The following is a 6,468-nucleotide window of genomic DNA, read 5'->3' on the forward strand; positions in this document are numbered from 1 at the left end:
AGCCTGTTCAATCCATAAGCAGATTTTGTGTTTCCAACCTGTGATGTGCCGATGCTTTCATCATTTAACTGAAACACACCCACTACAGGAAAAAAAAATGTTATAAAGCAATTCTGTTAGGCGTTTCCTTTGCTCGAATGCTAAACTGCTATTACCATCTACAATATTCTGAAAAATGGCATTGCTACATAGAATTAATTGCATATTTAAAAACTACTTTTTATATTTATTTTTTAATTTCATAAGCGTGGAATGTTTATTTTTTCCATTTATTTGTTTTGTCTCTAATTTTTTTCACCAGTGTTTTGTAGTTTTTCTAGTAGAGATCTTTCATCTGATTGGCTTAGCTACATTCCTAGGTATTTCGTTGTCTTGGTGGCTATTGGGAGAGCATGTTCTTGATTCCACTCTCAGCCAGAAGTTTTTTAGTGAATAGAAATGTTACTGTGATTTTTTTGTACATTGATTTTATATCGTGAAACATTTATAAACTAATTTATAAATACTAGGGACTTTTGACAGAATCTTCAACATTTCTTAGATATGGAATTATGTCATCAGTGAAAACAGATAGTTTGCATTCTTCTATTTCTTTTATATGGATGCCTTTTACTTCTTTACCTTGCCTGATCTGGTGAATACTTCCAGTACTATACTGAATAGAAGTGGTGAGAGCGGGCATCCTTATCTTGTTTCTGTTCTTAAGGAAAATGCTTCCAGTGTTTGCCCATTCAGTATGATGTTGGCTGTGGGTTTGTCATAGATGGCTCATTAGACTGAAGTGTGCTTCTTCAATGCTTATACTTTTGAGGTTTTTTTTTTTTTTAACATAAAGGGATGTAAGATTTTATTGAAAGCTTTTTCTCCATCTTCTGGGATACAACAACGGTTTTTGCTTTTGATTCTGTTTATGTAGTGAATCACATATATTGATTTGCATAGGTTAAAGCAGCCATGCATCTCTGGAATAAAGCATACTTGATTGTGGTGTGTCAATTTTTGATATACTACTGGATTTGATTTCTGACACTGAGAATTTTTAAGCCTATTATCATGAGAAGTATTTGTCTCGAGTTTTCCTCTCTTGTGTCTCTGCCATATTTTGGTATAAGGCTGATGCTGGCTTCACAGAATTAGTTGAGAAGGAGTCTCTATGCCTTGAGTTTCTTTGAGTAGTTTCAGTAGAATTGGCATCTTTTCCAGGTTTCTTTTTCTTGGTAGGTTATTTATTATCGACTCAATTTTAGAAGTTGGTATTGCTCTATTTAGGGTTTCAGTCTCTTCCTATTCAATCTTGGGAGATTTTGTGTTTCCCAAAATTTATGCATTTCCTCCAGATTCTCTAATATATGTGCATGAAGTTTATAGTATTTGGAGAATTTTTGTGTGCCTCTGGGGTCAGTTGTAATATCCCCTTTGTCATTTCTGATTGTACTTATTTGGATCTTCTTTTTCTTTATCTTTGTTAATCCAGCTAGGGGGTCTATCAATCAATATTATTTATTTAACAAAGAAGAAACTCTTAGGTTTATTGATATTTGGTATGCCTTTTTGTATCTGAATTTCATTAAGTTATTCTCTAATTTTATTTTTTTCTGCCAGCTTTGAGATTTTTTAGTTCATTTAGGTGTGAAGTTAAGATTACTAATTTGAGACTTTTCTAATTACTTGATGAAATCATTTAAGGTTATCAGTTTTTGTGGTGCCCAAATAAATTATCAGATTCAATGCTATTCCTATCAAACTACCAGCATTATTTTTATGGCATTAGAAGAAACACTTCTTAAAAATTTTATGGAATCAAAAAAGAACTCTAAAAACAAAAGCAATCTTAAGTGACAAAAATACTGTGAAAGGTATCCCACTATAAGACATCACATTGTACTATAAAACCACAGGAACCAAAATAGCTTGGTACCTGTACAAAAACAGATGCATAGACCACTGAAAGAGAATACAAAACTTTGAAATGAAGTTGCACAACTACAACCATCTGATCTTACACCAGGACACTAAAAACATGCAATGAGGTAATGTATCCCTATTCAATAAATTGTTCTGGGATAACTGGCTAGCCATATGCAGAAGATGGAAGCTACATGTCTACCTTTCACCATTAACAAAAATTAACAAAAAAATGGAGTAAAGATTTAAGTACAAGACCTCAAACTATAAAAATCTTGGAAGACAACCTAAGAAATACTGTTCCCAAATTGTTTTTGGCAAGAAATGTTTGGCAAAGTCCCCAAAAGCAATTGCAGCAAATGGAAATTCTGTATGTGGCACCTGATAAAATCTGAGTTTTTACACAGCAAAAGAAACTATCAAGAGAGTAAGCAGAGAGCCTACAGAATGGGTGAAGATATCCACACACTATGCATCTGATGGAAGTCCAATATCCAGGTGCTGTAAGAAATGTAAATCAACAATCAAAAACAAAATAACCGCATTTACACAATAGGCATGACATGAGCATAAACTTCTCAAAAATATATAAGCTGGCCAGGACATATAAAAAAAATGGTTAGCATCACTAATCAACAGATAAATGCAAATGAAAACTGCAAAGAGATGCTATCTCATACCAGTCAAGATCAGTACTACTAAAAAGTCAAAAATTAACAGATTCTGGGTAGGTTGCGGAGAACAGGAAACACATATACGGTGTTGGGTGGAATGTGCACTAGTCCAAGCACTGTGGATCTGGAGAGTTGCAAAATATTTAAAGCAGAGCTGCCATTTGGCCCAGTCATCTCATAAGTGGGTATATGCACAAAAGAAAACAAATCATTCTACCAAAAAATACACCCACTTTCATGTTTATTGCTATGGCATTCTTAATACCTAAGACAAAAAACCAATCTACGTGTCCATTGATGGTGGATTGGATAAAGAAAATACAATATATTGACACCATGGAATGCTATGCAGTCATAGAAAAATAATGTCTTTTGTGAAACATGGGTGCAGCTGGAAGTCAAAATTCTAAGCAAACTGATGAAAAAAGAGATAATGAGAGTCAGTGGGACATGAATCTGGCATTGTGGGTGTGTCTGTGTGTAAAATTGAGAAAAGAACTCACCTGGATACATAAACTCTTAGAATAGCCAAGTCTGGAGCCACTCATATCCCAGTTTCCATTTCATTAGGTTTTATTTTCCTGATTTTTAGTAAGCTAAATTTGCTTTTCTTTGCTCTTAGCTAACATAACTACATATCCTGATTTAGAGGCATGACAATAAAAATGTCACATTTGAAGCTCACAAGTCCCTTACAAGCTTACTGGCCCTCTCGGGGGAGGTCGACCAAGGACACTGCCCCCCAATGGTACTTACTTTAGACCGCAGTCCCTGAGCTTTACTCTTCATAGAACTACTCTCTTAACCACGTTAATTATCCACAAGTGTGTTGACTCCGAGCGTCTGCTGTGAATTCTATACTAAATAAACGCCGGGAGCGCGAGCGGCTCGGGCCGCTGCTGCCATTCTTTGCAGGACTCTCCTTGGAGTCCCTAAGTGGCCTCGGACCCTCCGCTGAACTGGGAAAGCGGAGCTCCTGTGTCCGTGTGTGTCTGATTCATCCGCCGCCGAATCAGGGCTCTGCAGGAACAGCCCCCGCAGCTCTGCCCTCTCGGGAGGAGCCAAACCTCAGCTCTGGTCAGGAATCTTTCTCAGGCTCCTGTCCTGAGTCTGACTGGAGAAGACTCACCAGGAAGCCTGAGCTTCCTCAGGACTCCGATCGTGGCTACCACGGTTGGGAACTTCTCAACTCCTCGGTGAGGATCGTCTGCATTTTGTGCACATGAGAATAGTTTTCATATTAAAACAATCATTGTAAAAATACGTAGAGATGACATTACTAAGCACAGAGTTCTGAACTCAGAGAGGTTCACTAGAGGAACTGTAAAAAGATGACGTCCCACATCCTGACAGGAAATCAGGCTCCGTGTGCACCTGCCTCTGGGTTGACTCTGATCGGTGGGTCCCGAGCGCCCCCTGCCGCTGATTTCCCGCCGCGCCCCTGCAGGGAGGTTGTGTCTGGGCTCACACTGACTTCCCCTCACTGTGTCTTTCGCACAGTAATACACGGCCGTGTCTTCCACTCTCAGGTTGTTCATTTGAAGATATACCATGTTCTTGGAATTGTCTCTGGAGATGGTGAATCTGCCCTTCACGGAGTCTGCATAGTATGTGCTACTCCCACCACTATTAATAGCTGAGACCCACTCCAGCCCCTTCCCCGGAGCCTGGCGGACCCAGTTCATCCAGTAGCTACTGAAGGTGAATCCAGAGGCTGCGCAGGAGAGTCTCAGGGACCCCTCAGGCTTTGCCAAACCGCCCCCAGACTCCACCAGCTGCACCTCACACTGGACACCTGCAAACAAAAAGACACCGAGGTCAGAAACTGCCAAATGTATCCACTGTTCCTCTCACTCATGTCCCCTCACACAGAATTTCTACTTCACTCTCAATTACCTTTCAAAAGAGCAACAAGGAAAACCCAGCTCAGCATAAACTCCATGGTGTGTTCTGTGTGTTTAGTGCTGATGGCCGAATAGAAACACCTGGGAATTCTGGGGCTGGGCTCCTCTCCCAGAGCTGCAGGGTCAGGGCTGGGCTGCTTTTCATCAGCAGAGGGAGGGACCTATTTGCATGTCTCTTGCTATTATATAGCAAGCTCTGGGGTGGGACGGCTGAGGAGAAGGCAGTGCTCAGAGCGGATGAGAGTGTCCCGGAAAACACTGGAGTCAATTCTATCTCTCAGGAAATGTAACTTCAGATTATGTGATTGTGCCTTGATAATCATTTAGTATTCATCGTCTTATTTAATTTTTACATACTTGTAGAATGTACTTAATGCAAGTGTGAATGTCAGATTTTTAGAGAAGATAATTGCATGCAGAACGGAGCAGCTGTGCAATGTGTCCAATATCACACATCTGGACAGAGTTAGCTCTATTATCTGTGCCTGTGACGCTAAACGCTGGAGGAGTCGGCTCCCCTGAGACAGCTCCAGGGTGGTGTGCGACATGCCTAGAGGGGTTTTCAGGATGTCCCACCTGTCATAACAACTTTATGGAATTTTGCCGTTTCTAGTGTTTACCTGAAATATACAATCCGTGTTCACATGTGTGTATTGTCAGGAGTCCGTGATTATTCAAGTGTCAATATTTATCTCTTTTTTGTTTTTTCTCAGCCAATATATTCATTTTTGTTACTGCTTTAATAAAGTCAATTAATAATGGAAACAAATTGATAGTGCAGCATTTGGGAAATGTTGATATATGTGTGCAGTCATTGAATCAGCACTTCAATCATGCTGTTAGCAATTAAATTAACCTCTATTTTTTTCTCTCACTTCTCTGTAATTTCATTTCACCACCTTGTTACTCTTACTACCCTTTTCTCAGAAAATTCAGATCTTGTTCATGTTAATTTACAATAGTTGCATCTTCTACAATTCATACAAATAAAATCACATGAGATTTACTGTGAATTCTTCAGCTTCCTTCACTCACCACAATTATTTTATAATATCCTCATGTTCTTATGTGAATGATTCATGCCTTGATTTCAATGGCTCATCGTATTTTGTTACATTAATATTTCTCAATTGTTTGACAATGCACCAAATAATGGATACTTGGTATGTTGTCTCAGTTTCTGAATTTTATTTAGAAATTAGATACTAAGCATTATAATGTAAAAATTGAGAAAATAATCTTATTCTGACCTCGTTAACAAAAACCATGAATAACTACAAAAAATAAACCCTTCAACATATCTGAGTTGATGTCACAGAGAAAAAAAAAATCCCTGTATTCTGAGAAAATAGGGGCCTGAAGAGAGAACTAGGGTCCATTTATTAGAGTAACTGGGGCAGGTGCTGCTCACAGCATGGTACTGAAGAAGGAAAAAGCTAACCTGGAAAGGTTTCATGAGTTGTTGAGGACGCGTGTGCTAATGGCGTGTGAATGTGAAACTCCCGGCACTTGCAGGCTTTTCCCACAGAATTGGGGAAATCCCCAGACAACTCACCCACCTGCTGTCCTGTGGTGTTGACTAGGGAGGAAGAACAGCAGCTCTGTTCGATGCTGAATCCCCCTTCACTATATGTGAGAGACATTTATTAAATCTTGTGTCCTTCAGGCACTGGTAGAATCAACCAGAACACAAAGAAACAGAGGACACCAAGGAAACTCTGCCCAGAAACACCTCCCATCTCTTTCCTGAGGAATGAAATCCTGAATCTGTCGTGTAAGGACAGTGGGTCAGAAGCTGAGGACACTGATGAAAATCCACTGTGGCTGGGAAGAGACACTCTGACACTTTGGGAAAAGAAGGAACAGAAACACTTATAAGGCCATGCTTCAGAGCCAGTCACACCACCCATAGCTAAGAAGGAGGCTTAGTCAGAAGGTTGGAGAACGTGCCCTGTGTCCAAGCCCCTTCACCACACAAACAATCA

The 6,468-nt window shown here is 39.7% G+C and overlaps 1 pseudogene; it reads right to left on the reverse strand.

The window, feature by feature from the left end:
* Positions 1–3,863: 3,863 nt before the first annotated feature.
* Positions 3,864–4,633, reverse strand: LOC117084155 (annotated as a pseudogene).
* Positions 4,634–6,468: the final 1,835 nt, after the last annotated feature.

This window comes from Trachypithecus francoisi, unplaced genomic scaffold (assembly GCF_009764315.1).
Source record: "Trachypithecus francoisi isolate TF-2019V2 unplaced genomic scaffold, Tfra_2.0 Contig00450, whole genome shotgun sequence".
NCBI lineage: Eukaryota > Metazoa > Chordata > Mammalia > Primates > Cercopithecidae > Trachypithecus > Trachypithecus francoisi.